Source organism: Pseudophryne corroboree, chromosome 8, assembly GCF_028390025.1.
Source record: "Pseudophryne corroboree isolate aPseCor3 chromosome 8, aPseCor3.hap2, whole genome shotgun sequence".
In the NCBI taxonomy this organism is placed as follows: Eukaryota; Metazoa; Chordata; class Amphibia; order Anura; family Myobatrachidae; genus Pseudophryne; species Pseudophryne corroboree.
Window position 1 is genome coordinate 327,440,290 of NC_086451.1, and position 16,670 is coordinate 327,456,959.

Below are 16,670 nucleotides of genomic sequence, written 5' to 3' on the forward strand. Positions count from 1 at the left end.
TTTTCTCTTCCTCTTGTTACTAAAGGGTTTGACTACCCCTTATCTATTCAGCTGCTAGGAAAAGCACACTCATCACAGCGCCTGTATATATACTTGATATATATAACCTTCCATGTTCTTGATTGCGATGGCTGCATGTGACATCATGCAGACACCGTGATCACGTCACCAACATGCCCCTGTTTGTCCGCCTATGCTCCCTCGTTCGCACTGCCCCAGCAATGCTTCTTCTCCTTCCTGGAAATGGAGCACTCCCCCCCACCGCCTTGCGACCGCCTCTGCCTGATTACCAGGCAGAGGTGATTGCTTTTTCTGTGGCCCCCGCAGAAAATGCAGGCGCATGCACAGGACAGGCGCTGACAATGCGCCCGCATCTTTTTCTAAAAAATTACGGATGGATAGCACACGGCAATCCAAGCTAAAACATTGTGTGGAAGATGAACACATTCTATTCACAGATTCTATATGTAAAGACAAAGAAAATGAAAAGAGAATCAGAGTATTTTATACCTGTTTACCCTCTGAAAAATAACATAGGGAGAATTATTAGTCATTATATTTTGTATGCATGTGAATGTTATACCATCTTCTCAAGGTTACTATTTTATCTTAAGGGCGCTCCTTGGTGTCGGCAACCCCTCTCTCTCTCTCTGGTTTTCAGCATAGCAACAGCACAGTTTGTACTCTCATTGACATTGTTATTATTTTATGTTATTTATTATTTACTAATATACACTAACATTTCCATATAAATATATATATATATATATATATATATATATATATACAAATGTGTGTAATGTTAAAAAAAGTTATCACGCTGGCACACAATTGCATGTCAGTCTAACAAGCATGGTACATGCTTTTCCATCATCCTACATACAACACTGAGAAAGTTTAGCGCCACACACACACATTAGTTGTATATACTCTTAACACTCCCCTACTTTTGATTGCCACCCTCACTTAATCAACACAAATACCTCCCCACATGACCCTCTCCAGCAGGGGACAGAATGCTCTGCTCTTGGACTTCCCTTTTACTGTATGATTACCGGCATCACCTGTGTTAAATTACAGTAGTTAATTGATAAGAAAGGTATTTCACCACAGGTGATGGCAATAAATGAATTAAGAGGGAAGTCCAGGAACAGAGCATTCTGTCCCTCCTGGAGAGCGTCATGTTGGGAGGTACAACACACCTTTCCTATATCCTGCCATGTATTGCATGGCTCAGCATAATTTAGCCATGCTTTGTGATTTTTCTTAATTTTCTTCTTTAATGTGTTACTTTATGCATATTCTATTATGGCATACTTGCCTATCTGACCCTCTCCATGAGGGAGAAAATGCTCTGTTCCTGGGCTTTCCTGGTAATGTATGATTGCCATCACCTGTGGTGAGCTAGTTAATTGATAAGAAAGGTGTTTCACTACAGGTGATGGCAATCATACATTACCAGGAAAGTCCAGGAACAGAGCATTTTCTCCCTCATGGAGAGGGTCAGGTAGGCAAGTGTGTATTATGGCAAACAAACATTTTAAATTCATCCACTCACTACTCGTAGAAAAAAGCTTACCCCTGCTATGCATGTTGTGCCACTTTGAGCATAATAGAAAAGGTGTATGTGGAAACATCTGAACACAGGCACGCAAATGCACAATGTCCCAAAAGTGACCATCACATTCCCCTGTCACACAGCTGGTTTCTCATGTTTCTCATCTCTTTATGCAGCTGTTCCCAGAAACTCTGCCCTGTGCCATACCCGAGGACAGGCAGCAGCTCACATACAGTAATATTGTACCTAAAATTGCCATAATATCCCTTTAATCCAGGACACCTATGATTTACACAAGTTCTGCGGCTGGCTAAATTCAAGCTTGCATTTCACCTGTTTTTAATCAGCCACAGAACTGCGTAACTCATAAGTGTCCTGAAATTAAAGGCATATAATGGCAAGCCTAATAATAATAACCACTATCACTGGAGCTCCATATGGCAACATCAGGATAGTTGGGACTGAGATATCTATTCTTGGAACTGCATTATTCTGGATCTTGGAAAGGCTGTAATTTTCATGCTGCACGGGTACTCTAAGCCAGTGGTTCCCAACCTCGGTCCTCAAGTACCCCCAACAGTAGAGATGAGCGGGTTCGGTTCCTCGGAATCCGAACCCGCCCGAACTTCAGCTTTTTTTACACGGATCCGAGCGACTCGGATCTTCCCGCCTTGCTCGGTTAACCCGAGCGCGCCCGAACGTCATCATGACGCTGTCGGATTCTCGCGAGGCTCGGATTCTATCGCGAGACTCGGATTCTATATAAGGAGCCGCGCGTCGCTGCCATTTTACACGTGCATTGAGATTCATAGGGAGAGGACGTGGCTGGCGTCCTCTCCGTTTTTAGAGAAGAAATAGATAGGAGAGTGAGAGTGAGACAGTGACACTTCATTTACTGGAGCTTAGGAGGAGTACTCAGACAGAGAGTGCAGAATTTTGCTGATAGTATTAGTTAGTTATACTAGTGACAGAGTGAGACAGTGACACTTCATTTACTGGAGCTTAGGAGGAGTACTCAGACAGAGAGTGCAGAATTTTGCTGATAGTATTAGTTAGTTATACTAGTGACTGACCAGTGACCACCAGTGCAGTTTTATATTATTTAATATAATCCGTTCTCTGCCTGAAAAAACGATACACAGTGACTCAGTCACATACCATATCTGTGCTCAGCCCAGTGTGCTGCTGCATCATCTATGTATAATATCTGACTGTGCTCACACAGCTTAATTGTGGGGGAGACTGGGGAGCAGTTAGGTTATAGCAGGAGCCAGGAGTACATATTAAAATTAAACAGTGCACACTTTTTTTCTGCAGGAGTGCCACTGCCAGTGTGACTGACCAGTGACCTGACCACCAGTATATAGTATACTATATTGTATTGTGAATGTCTGCCTGTAAAAGTTAAACACACGTCGTGTGACTTGTGTGGTGTTTTTTTATTCTATAAAATAAAAAACTCATTCTGCTGACAGACAGTGTCCAGCAGGTCCGTCATTATATAATATATACCTGTCCGGCTGCAGTAGTGATATATATATATTTTTTATATCATTATTTATCATCCAGTCGCAGCAGACACAGTACGGTAGTTCACGGCTGTAGCTACCTCTGTGTCGGCACTCGGCAGTCCATCCATAATTGTATACCACCTACCCGTGGTTTTTTTTTCTTTCTTTTTATACATACTACATCTCATTATCATCCAGTCTATATTAGCAGCAGACACAGTACAGTACGGTAGTCCACGGCTGTAGCTACCTCTGTGTCGGCACTCGGCAGTCCATCCATAATTGTATACCACCTACCCGTGTTTTTTTTTTCTTCTTTATACATACTACATCTCATTATCAACCAGTCTATATTAGCAGCAGACACAGTACGGTAGTCCACGGCTGTAGCTACCTCTGTGTCGGCACTCGGCAGTCCATCCATAATTGTATACCACCTACCCGTGGTTTTTTTTTCTTTCTTCTTTATACATACTACATCTCATTATCATCCAGTCTATATTAGCAGCAGACACAGTACAGTACGGTAGTCCACGGCTGTAGCTACTTCTGTGTCGGCACTCGGCAGTCCATCCATAATTGTATACCACCTACCCATGGTTTTTTTTTCTTTCTTCTTTATACATACTACATCTCATTATCATCCAGTCTATATTAGCAGCAGACACAGTACAGTACGGTAGTCCACGGCTGTAGCTACCTCTGTGTCGGCACTCGGCAGTCCGTCCATAATTGTATACCACCTACCCGTGTTTTTTTTTTCTTTCTTCTTTATACATACTACATCTCATTATCATCCAGTCTATATTAGCAGCAGACACAGTACGGTAGTCCACGGCTGTAGCTACCTCTGTGTCGGCACTCGGCAGTCCATCCATAATTGTATACCACCTACCCGTGGTTTTTTTTTCTTTCTTCTTTATACATACTACATCTCATTATCATCCAGTCTATATTAGCAGCAGACACAGTACAGTACGGTAGTCCACGGCTGTAGCTACCTCTGTGTCGGCACTCGGCAGTCCATCCATAATTGTATACCACCTACCCGTGGTTTTTTTTTCTTTCTTCTTTATACATACTACATCTCATTATCATCCAGTCTATATTAGCAGCAGACACAGTATAGTACGGTAGTCCACGGCTGTAGCTACCTCTGTGTCGGCACTCGGCAGTCCGTCCATAATTGTATACCACCTACCCGTGGTTTTTTTTTTCTTTCTTCTTTATACATACTACATCTCATTATCATCCAGTCTATATTAGCAGCAGACACAGTACAGTACGGTAGTCCACGGCTGTAGCTACCTCTGTGTCGGCACTCGACAGTCCATCCATAATTGTATACCACCTACCCGTGGTTTTTTTTTCTTTCTTCTTTATACATACATACTACATCTCATTATCATCCAGTCTATATTAGCAGCAGACACAGTACAGTACAATAGTCCACGGCTGTAGCTACCTCTGTGTCGGCACTCGGCAGTCCATCCATAATTGTATACTAGTATCCATCCATCTCCATTGTTTACCTGAGGTGCCTTTTAGTTGTGCCTATTAAAATATGGAGAACAAAAATGTTGAGGTTCCAAAATTAGGGAAAGATCAAGATCCACTTCCACCTCGTGCTGAAGCTGCTGCCACTAGTCATGGCCGAGACGATGAAATGCCAGCAACGTCGTCTGCCAAGGCCGATGCCCAATGTCATAGTACAGAGCATGTCAAATCCAAAACACCAAATATCAGTAAAAAAAGGACTCCAAAACCTAAAATAAAATTGTCGGAGGAGAAGCGTAAACTTGCCAATATGCCATTTACCACACGGAGTGGCAAGGAACGGCTGAGGCCCTGGCCTATGTTCATGGCTAGTGGTTCAGCTTCACATGAGGATGGAAGCACTCAGCCTCTCGCTAGAAAACTGAAAAGACTCAAGCTGGCAAAAGCACAGCAAAGAACTGTGCGTTCTTCGAAATCCCAAATCCACAAGGAGAGTCCAATTGTGTCGGTTGCGATGCCTGACCTTCCCAACACTGGACGTGAAGAGCATGCGCCTTCCACCATTTGCACGCCCCCTGCAAGTGCTGGAAGGAGCACCCGCAGTCCAGTTCCTGATAGTCAGATTGAAGATGTCAGTGTTGAAGTACACCAGGATGAGGAGGATATGGGTGTTGCTGGCGCTGGGGAGGAAATTGACCAGGAGGATTCTGATGGTGAGGTGGTTTGTTTAAGTCAGGCACCCGGGGAGACACCTGTTGTCCGTGGGAGGAATATGGCCGTTGACATGCCTGGTGAAAATACCAAAAAAATCAGCTCTTCGGTGTGGAAGTATTTCACCAGAAATGCGGACAACATTTGTCAAGCCGTGTGTTCCCTTTGTCAAGCTGTAATAAGTAGGGGTAAGGACGTTAACCACCTCGGAACATCCTCCCTTATACGTCACCTGCAGCGCATTCATAATAAGTCAGTGACAAGTTCAAAAACTTTGGGCGACAGCGGAAGCAGTCCACTGACCAGTAAATCCCTTCCTCTTGTAACCAAGCTCACGCAAACCACCCCACCAACTCCCTCAGTGTCAATTTCCTCCTTCCCCAGGAATGCCAATAGTCCTGCAGGCCATGTCACTGGCAATTCTGACGAGTCCTCTCCTGCCTGGGATTCCTCCGATGCATCCTTGCGTGTAACGCCTACTGCTGCTGGCGCTGCTGTTGTTGCTGCTGGGAGTCGATGGTCATCCCAGAGGGGAAGTCGTAAACCCACTTGTACTACTTCCAGTAAGCAATTGACTGTCCAACAGTCCTTTGCGAGGAAGATGAAATATCACAGCAGTCATCCTGCTGCAAAGCGGATAACTGAGGCCTTGACAACTATGTTGGTGTTAGACGTGCGTCCGGTATCCGCCGTTAGTTCACAGGGAACTAGACAATTTATTGAGGCAGTGTGCCCCCGTTACCAAATACCATCTAGGTTCCACTTCTGTAGGCAGGCGATACCGAGAATGTACACGGACGTCAGAAAAAGACTCACCAGTGTCCTAAAAAATGCAGTTGTACCCAATGTCCACTTAACCACGGACATGTGGACAAGTGGAGCAGGGCAGGGTCAGGACTATATGACTGTGACAGCCCACTGGGTAGATGTATGGACTCCCGCCGCAAGAACAGCAGCGGCGGCACCAGTAGCAGCATCTCGCAAACGCCAACTCTTTCCTAGGCAGGCTACGCTTTGTATCACCGCTTTCCAGAATACGCACACAGCTAAAAACCTCTTACGGCAACTGAGGAAGATCATCGCAGAATGGCTTACCCCAATTGGACTCTCCTGTGGATTTGTGGCATCGGACAACGCCAGCAATATTGTGTGTGCATTAAATATGGGCAAATTCCAGCACGTCCCATGTTTTGCACATACCTTGAATTTGGTGGTGCAGAATTTTTTAAAAAACGACAGGGGCGTGCAAGAGATGCTGTCGGTGGCCAGAAGAATTGCGGGACACTTTCGGCGTACAGGCACCACGTACAGAAGACTGGAGCACCACCAAAAACTACTGAACCTGCCCTGCCATCATCTGAAGCAAGAAGTGGTAACGAGGTGGAATTCAACCCTCTATATGCTTCAGAGGTTGGAGGAGCAGCAAAAGGCCATTCAAGCCTATACAATTGAGCACGATATAGGAGGTGGAATGCACCTGTCTCAAGTGCAGTGGAGAATGATTTCAACGTTGTGCAAGGTTCTGATGCCCTTTGAACTTGCCACACGTGAAGTCAGTTCAGACACTGCCAGCCTGAGTCAGGTCATTTCCCTCATCAGGCTTTTGCAGAAGAAGCTGGAGGCATTGAAGAAGGAGCTAAAAGGGAGCGATTCCGCTAGGCATGTGGGACTTGTGGATGCAGCCCTTAATTCGCTTAACAAGGATTCACAGGTGGTCAATCTGTTGAAATCAGAGCACTACATTTTGGCCACCGTGCTCGATCCTAGATTTAAAACCTACCTTGGATCTCTCTTTCCGGCAGACACAAGTCTGCTGGGGTGCAAAGACCTGCTGGTGACAAAATTGTCAAGTCAAGTGGAACGCGACCTGTCAACATCTCCTCCTTCACATTCTCCCGCAACTGGGGGTGCGAGGAAAAGGCTCAGAATTCCGAGCCCACCCGCTGGCGGTGATGCAGGGCAGTCTGGAGCGACTGCTGATGCTGACATCTGGTCCGGACTGAAGGACCTGACAACGATTACGGACATGTCGTCTACTGTCACTGCATATGATTCTCTCAACATTGAAAGAATGGTGGAGGATTATATGAGTGACCGCATCCAAGTAGGCACGTCACACAGTCCGTACTTATACTGGCAGGAAAAAGAGGCAATTTGGAGGCCCTTGCACAAACTGGCTTTATTCTACCTAAGTTGCCCTCCCACAAGTGTGTACTCCGAAAGAGTGTTTAGTGCCGCCGCTCACCTTGTCAGCAATCGGCGTACGAGGTTACATAAAGAAAATGTGGAGAAGATGATGTTCATTAAAATTAATTATAATCAATTCCTCCGCGGAGACATTGACCAGCAGCAATTGCCTCCACAAAGTACACAGGGAGCTGAGATGGTGGATTCCAGTGGGGACGAATTGATAATCTGTGAGGAGGGGGATGTACACGGTGATATATCGGAGGATGATGATGAGGTGGACATCTTGCCTCTGTAGAGCCAGTTTGTGCAAGGAGAGATTAATTGCTTCTTTTTTGGGGGGGGTCCAAACCAGCCCGTCATATCAGTCACAGTCGTGTGGCAGACCCTGTCACTGAAATGATGGGTTGGTTAAAGTGTGCATGTCCTGTTTACACAACATAAGGGTGGGTGGGAGGGCCCAAGGACAATTCCATCTTGCACCTCTTTTTTCTTTTCTTTTTCTTTGCGTCATGTGCTGTTTGGGGAGGGTTTTTTGGAAGGGCCATCCTGCGTGACACTGCAGTGCCACTCCTAGATGGGCCCGGTGTTTGTGTCGGCCACTAGGGTCGCTTATCTTACTCACACAGTCAGCTACCTCATTGCGCCTCTTTTTTTCTTTGCGTCATGTGCTGTTTGGGGAGGGTTTTTTGGAAGGGCCATCCTGCGTGACACTGCAGTGCCACTCCTAGATGGGCCCGGTGTTTGTGTCGGCCACTAGGGTCGCTTATCTTACTCACACAGTCAGCTACCTCATTGCGCCTCTTTTTTTCTTTGCGTCATGTGCTGTTTGGGGAGGGTTTTTTGGAAGGGCCATCCTGCGTGACACTGCAGTGCCACTCCTAGATGGGCCCGGTGTTTGTGTCGGCCACTAGGGTCGCTTATCTTACTCACACAGTCAGCTACCTCATTGCGCCTCTTTTTTTCTTTGCGTCATGTGCTGTTTGGGGAGGGTTTTTTGGAAGGGACATCCTGCGTGACACTGCAGTGCCACTCCTAGATGGGCCCGGTGTTTGTGTCGGCCACTAGGGTCGCTTATCTTACTCACACAGCTACCTCATTGCGCCTCTTTTTTTCTTTGCGTCATGTGCTGTTTGGGGAGGGTTTTTTGGAAGGGACATCCTGCGTGACACTGCAGTGCCACTCCTAGATGGGCCCGGTGTTTGTGTCGGCCACTAGGGTCGCTTATCTTACTCACACAGCGACCTCGGTGCAAATTTTAGGACTAAAAATAATATTGTGAGGTGTGAGGTATTCAGAATAGACTGAAAATGAGTGGAAATTATGGTTTTTGAGGTTAATAATACTTTGGGATCAAAATGACCCCCAAATTCTATGATTTAAGCTGTTTTTTAGGGTTTTTTGAAAAAAACACCCGAATCCAAAACACACCCGAATCCGACAAAAAAAATTCGGTGAAGTTCTGCCAAAACGCGGTCGAACCCAAAACACGGCCGCGGAACCGAACCCAAAACCAAAACACAAAACCCGAAGTCCATATTTTTCAGGTCGCCTCACAGGATTGCAAGTGAAATAATTAGCTCCACCTGTGGGTCTTTTAAAATGTGTCAGTGAGTAATGAATACACCTGTTCAACTGCTAGGTGATCTGGAAAACATGAACTGTTGGGAGTGCTTGAGGACTGAGGTTGGGAACCACTGCTCTGAGCTGTTACCACAGATGCCAGCTTGTATCCTTATACCAATACCCTCCTCCCTAATATACAATAATAAGTATATTTCATAAATAACAACCCAGACAACAGTTATGGTGTTTACATTTGGTAATTAATTTGTTTGATATAAATTAAGAAAAATATGAAAAATGGCATCAAGGAGGAAGAGGCAGGCAGATCTGCTTTTTGAAATAATTCTACCTTGTTGTCAGCGTCAGTCACAGGCTTTCCATGTGTGTGATTCAATCGCTCTCAGTAGCTATGCAGGTGTGCTGCCTGCAAGTGTGAGATTGGCAGTTTCTGCTGTGTATTACCGTGCATGTTAGAACTTGCTTTCAATGCTACTAAACTGTTAAGTTTCTTAGTAAATTTCCAGGTTACCACTTACTACCATTCCTGGTTCTGATTTCTGTCAGGGCCAAGCCAGAACTCCAGTCCAGCTCCTGGTCAGCCAACCATGCTCCAGTTTCTGCCTGGCTTCCAGGTGCTCACTGTACATTCCTAGCTAAGTTGGAGGCATCCTACTGTATATTGCTGCATCTGCAAAGCTACAGTATGTCCTTTTATGTTAACTTGCTCTCTTGGCTGACATCTGGTGTTATACTGTATGTTTTGGTACATTGCTCTGGTATTCAGCTAGTCTGCATCCAGCCTGGTCTGCATCGTGATCACCATCTGCACTCACCTCACCTATCAACTAGAGATGTGCAACGGAAATTTTTCGGGTTTTGTGTTTTGGTTTTGGGTTCGGTTCCGTGGCCGTGTTTTGGGTTCGAACGCGTTTTGGCAAAACCTCACCGAATTTTTTTGTCGGATTCGGGTGTGTTTTGGATTCGGGTGTTTTTTTCAAAAAACCCTAAAAAACAGCTTAAATCATAGAATTTGGGGGTCATATTGATCCCAAAGTATTATTAACCTCAATAACCATAATTTCCACTCATTTTCAGTCTATTCTGAACACCTCACACCTCACAATATTATTTTTAGTCCTAAAATTTGCACCGAGGTCGCTGGATGACTAAGCTCAGCGACCCAAGTGGCCGACACAAACACCTGGCCCATCTAGGAGTGGCACTGCAGTGTCACGCAGGATGGTCCTTCCAAAAAACACTCCCCAAACAGCACATGACGCAAAGAAAAAAAGAGGCGCAATGAGGTAGCTGTGTGACTAAGATAAGCGACCCTAGTGGCCGACACAAACACCTGGCCCATCTAGGAGTGGCACTGCAGTGTCACGCAGGATGGCCCTTCCAAAAAACACTCCCCAAACAGCACATGATGCAAAGAAAAATGAAAGAAAAAAGAGGTGCAAGATGGAATTGTCCTAAGACCCTCCCACCCACCCTTATGTTGTATAAACAGGACATGCACACTTTAACCAACCCATCATTTCAGTGACAGGGTCTGCCACACGACTGTGACTGAAATGACGGGTTGGTTTGGACCCCCACCAAAAAAGAAGCAATTAATCTCTCCCTGCACAAACTGGCTCTACAGAGGCAAGATGTCCACCTCATCATCATCCTCCGATTCATCACCGTGTACATCCCCCTCCTCACAGATTATCAATTCGTCCCCACTGGAATCCACCATCACAGCTCCCTGTGTACTTTGTGGAGGCAATTGCTGCTGGTGAATGTCTCCATGGAGGAATTGATTATAATTCATTTTAATGAACATCATCTTCTCCACATTTTCTGGAAGTAACCTCGTACGCCGATTGCTGACAAGGTGAGCGGCGGCACTAAACACTCTTTCGGAGTACACACTTGTGGGAGGGCAACTTAGGTAGAATAAAGCCAGTTTGTGCAAGGGCCTCCAAATTGCCTCTTTTTCCTGCCAGTATACGTACGGACTGTCTGACGTGCCTACTTGGATGCGGTCACTCATATAATCCTCCACCATTCTTTCAATGGTGAGAGAATCATATGCAGTGACAGTAGACGACATGTCCGTAATCGTTGTCAGGTCCTTCAGTCCGGACCAGATGTCAGCATCAGCAGTCGCTCCAGACTGCCCTGCATCACCGCCAGCGGGTGGGCTCAGAATTCTGAGCCTTTTCCTCGCACCCCCAGTTGCGGGAGAATGTGAAGGAGGAGATGTTGACAGGTCGCGTTCCGCTTGACTTGACAATTTTCTCACCAGCAGTTCTTTGAACCCCTGCAGACTTGTGTCTGCTGGAAAGAGAGATACAACGTAGGTTTTAAATCTAGGATCGAGCACGGTGGACAAAATGTAGTGCTCTGATTTCAACAGATTGACCACCCGTGAATCCTTGTTAAGCGAATTAAGGGCTCCATCCACAAGTCCCACATGCCTAGCGGAATCGCTCAGTGTTAGCTCTTCCTTCAATGTCTCCAGCTTCTTCTGCAAAAGCCTGATGAGGGGAATGACCTGACTCAGGCTGGCAGTGTCTAAACTGACTTCACGTGTGGCAAGTTCAAAAGGTTGCAGAACCTTGCACAACGTTGAAATCATTCTCCACTGCGCTTGAGACAGGTGCATTCCACCTCCTATATCGTGGTCAGTTGTATAGGCTTGAATGGCCTTTTGCTGCTCCTCCAACCTCTGAAGCATATAGAGGGTTGAATTCCACCTCGTTACCACTTCTTGCTTCAGATGATGGCAGGGCAGATTCAGGCATTTTTGGTGTTGCTCCAGTCTTCTGTACGTGGTGCCTGTACGCCGAAAGTGGCCCGCAATTCTTCTGGCCACCGACAGCATCTCTTGCACGCCCCTCTCGTTTTTTAAATAATTCTGCACCACCAAATTCAAGGTATGTGCAAAACATGGGACGTGCTGGAATTTGCCCATATTTAATGCACACACAATATTGCTGGCGTTGTCCTATGCCACAAATCCACAGGAGAGTCCAATTGGGGTAAGCCATTCTGCGATGATCTTCCTCAGTTGCCGTAAGAGGATTTTAGCTGTGTGGGTATTCTGGAAAGCGGTGATACAAAGCGTAGCCTGCCTAGGAAAGAGTTGGCGTTTGTGAGATGCTGCTACTGGTGCCGCCGCTGCTGTTCTTGCGGCGGGAGTCAATACATCTACCCAGTGGGCTGTCACAGTCATATAGTCCTGAGTCTGCCCTGCTCCACTTGTCCACATGTCCGTGGTTAAGTGGACATTGGGTACAACTGCATTTTTTAGGACACTGGTGAGTCTTTTTCTGAGGTCTGTGTACATTTTCGGTATCGCCTGCCTAGAGAAATGGAACCTAGATGGTATTTGGTACCGGGGACACAGTACCTCAATCAAGTCTATAGTTGGCTCTGCAGTAATGATGGATACCGGAACCACGTTTCTCACCGCCCAGGATGCCAAGGCCTCAGTTATCCGCTTTGCAGCAGGATGACTGCTGTGATATTTCATCTTCCTCGCAAAGGACTGTTGGACAGTCAATTGCTTGGTGGAAGTAGTAAAAGTGGTCTTACGACTTCCCCTCTGGGATGACCATCGACTCCCAGCAGCAACAACAGCAGCGCAAGCAGCAGTAGGTGTTACACTCAAGGATGCATCGGATGAATCCCAGGCAGGAGAGGACTCGTCAGAATTGCCATTGACATGGCCTGCAGGACTATTGGCATTCCTGGGGAAGGAGGAAATTGACACTGAGGGAGTTGGTGGGGTGGTTTGCGTGAGCTTGGTTACAAGAGGAAGGGATTTACTGGTCAGTGGACTGCTTCCGCTGTCGCCCAAAGTTTTTGAACTTGTCACTGACTTATGATGAATGCGCTGCAGGTGACGTATAAGGGAGGATGTTCCGAGGTGGTTAACGTCCTTACCCCTACTTATTACAGCTTGACAAAGGCAACACACGGCTTGACACCTGTTGTCCGCATTTCTGTTGAAATACTTCCACACCGAAGAGCTGATTTTTTTGGTATTTTCACCAGGCATGTCAATGGCCATATTCCTCCCACGGACAACAGGTGTCTCCCCGGGTTCCTGACTTAAACAAACCACCTCACCATCAGAATCCTCCTTGTCAATTTCCTCCCCAGCGCCAGCAACACCCATATCCTCCTCATCCTGGTGTACTTCAACACTGACATCTTCAATCTGACTATCAGGAACTGGACTGCGGGTGCTCCTTCCAGCACTTGAAGGGGGCGTGCAAATGGTGGCAGGCGCATGCTCTTCACGTCCAGTGTTGGGAAGGTCAGGCATCGCAACCGACACAATTGGACTCTCCTTGTGGATTTGTGATTTCGAAGAACGCACAGTTCTTTGCTGTGCTTTTGCCAGCTTAAGTCTTTTCATTTTTCTAGCGAGAGGCTGAGTGCTTCCATCCTCATGTGAAGCTGAACCACTAGCCATGAACATAGGCAAGGGCCTCAGCCGTTCCTTGCCACTCCGTGTGGTAAATGGCATATTGGCAAGTTTACGCTTCTCCTCCGACGATTTTATTTTAGATTTTTGAGTCCTTTTTTTACTGATATTTTGTGTTTTGGATTTTACATGCTCTGTACTATGATATTGGGCATCGGCCTTGGCAGACGACGTTGATGGAATTTCATCGTCTCGGCCATGACTAGTGGCAGCAGCTTCAGCACGAGGTGGAAGTGGATCTTGATCTTTCCCTATTTTTGGAACCTCAACATTTTTGTTCTCCATATTTTAATAGGCACAACTAAAAGGCACCTCAGGTAAACAATGGAGATGGATGGATACTAGTATACTTATGGATGATGAGTGACTGACGACACAGAGGTAGCTACAGCCGTGGACTACCGTACTGCGTCTGCTAGTATAGAGATGATAATGATATAAAAAAAAATATATATATCACTACTACAGGTATATATAATATAATGACGGACCTGCTGGACACTGTCAGCAGACTCCTAAACTACTAGTATGAAGAAGATAGAAAAAAAAAACCCCACCACAGGTAGGTATACAATTATGGACGAGCACTGACGACACAGAGGTAGCTACAGCCGTGGACTACCGTACTGCGTCTGCTAGTATAGAGATGATAATGATATAAAAAATATATATATATCACTACTGCAGGTATATATAATATAATGACGGACCTGCTGGACACTGTCAGCAGACTCCTAAACTACTAGTATGAATAAGATAGAAAAAAAAACCCCACCACAGGTAGGTATACAATTATGGACGAGCACTGACGACACAGAGGTAGCCACAGCCGTGGTCTACCATACTGCGTCTGATAGTATAGAGATGATAATGATATAAAAAATATATATATATCACTACTGCAGGTATATATAATATAATGACGGACCTGCTGGACACTGTCAGCAGACACCTAAACTACTAGTATGAAGAAGATAGAAAAAAAAACCCCACCACAGGTAGGTATACAATTATGGACGAGCACTGACGACACAGAGGTAGCCACAGCCGTGGACTACCATACTGCGTCTGCTAGTATAGAGATGATAATGATATAAAAAATATATATATATCACTACTGCAGGTATATATAATATAATGACGGACCTGCTGGACACTGTCAGCAGACTCCTAAACTACTAGTATGAAGATGATAGAAAAAATAAACCCACCACAGGTAGGTATACAATTATGGACGAGCACTGACGACACAGAGGTAGCCACAGCCGTGGACTACCGTACTGCGTCTGCTAGTATAGAGATGATAATGATATAAAAAATATATATATATCACTACTGCAGGTATATATAATATAATGACGGACCTGCTGGACACTGTCAGCAGACTCCTAAACTACTAGTATGAAGAAGATAGAAAAAAAAAACCCACCACAGGTAGGTATACAATTATGGACGAGCACTGACGACACAGAGGTAGCCACAGCCGTGGACTACCGTACTGCGTCTGCTAATACAGGTTGAGTATCCCTTATCCAAAATGCTTGGGACCAGAGGTATTTTGGATATCGGATTTTTCCGTATTTTGGAATAATTGCACACCATAATGAGATATCATGGTGATGGGACCTAAGTCTAAGCACAGAATGCCTTTATGTTTCATATGCACCTTATACACACAGCCTGAAGGTCATTTTAGCCAATATTTTTTATAACTTTGTGCATTAAACAAAGTGTGTCTACATTCACACAATTAATTTGTGTTTCATATACACCTTATACACACAGCCTGGGGGTCATTTAATACAATATTTTTAATAACTCTGTGTATTAAACAAAGTTTGTGTACATTGAGCCATCAGAAAACAAAGGTTTCACTATCTCACTCTTACTCAAAAAAGTCCGTATTTCGGAATATTCCGTATTTCGGAATATTTGGATATGGGATACTCAACCTGTATAGAGATGATAATGATATAAAATATATATATATATCACTACTGCAGGTATATATAATATAATGACGGACCTGCTGGACACTGTCAGCAGACTCCTAAACTACTAGTATGAAGAAGATAGAAAAAAAAACCCCACCACAGGTAGGTATACAATTATGGATGAGCACTGACGACACAGAGGTAGCCACAGCCGTGGACTACCGTACTGCGTCTGCTAGTATAGAGATGATAATGATATAAAAAAATATATATATATCACTACTGCAGGTATATATAATATAATGACGGACCTGCTGGACACTGTCAGCAGACTCCTAAACTACTAGTATGAAGAAGATAGAAAAAAAAAACCCCACCACAGGTAGGTATACAATTATGGACGAGCACTGACGACACAGAGGTAGCTACAGCCGTGGACTACCGTACTGCGTCTGCTAGTATAGAGATGATAATGATATAAAATATATATATATATCACTACTGCAGGTATATATATTATAATGACGGACCTGCTTGACACTGTCAGCAGACTCCTAAACTACTAGTATGAAGAAGATAGAAAAAAAAAACCCACCACAGGTAGGTATACAATTATGGACGAGCACTGACGACACAGAGGTAGCCACAGCCGTGGACTACCGTACTGCGTCTGCTAATATAGAGATGATAAAGATGATAGAGATGAACAAAAAAAATATAACACTACTGCAGGTAAATATTTATATAATATAATGAATGACGGACCTGCTGGACACTGTCAGCAGAATGCGTTTATAGAATAAAAAAAAAACACCACAGGAGTGTTTAACTTTTTCAGGCAGACAATATACTGGTGGTCACTGGTCAGTCACACTGGCAGCAAAAGTGTGCACTGTACTCCTGCTATAACTGCACCCCAGTCTCCCCACAATTCAGCTGTGTGAGCAGTGAGCACTCAGCACAGTCAGATATACATAGATGATATTATCATGCAGCACACGGAGGCTGAGCACAGATATGGTATGTGACTGTGTATCGTTTTTTTTCAGGCAGAGAACGGATTATATTCAGTGGTGCAAGTAGAAAAAATGTCTTACGGGTACTGTGTGCGCGCGCCGAAGGAGCGCGCGCAAAAAAATGGGTGTGGCCAAATGCCACATGGGGCGTGGCCAATGAAAATGGGGGCGTGATACACATATGGGGGAGGGGCAGATACACGTATG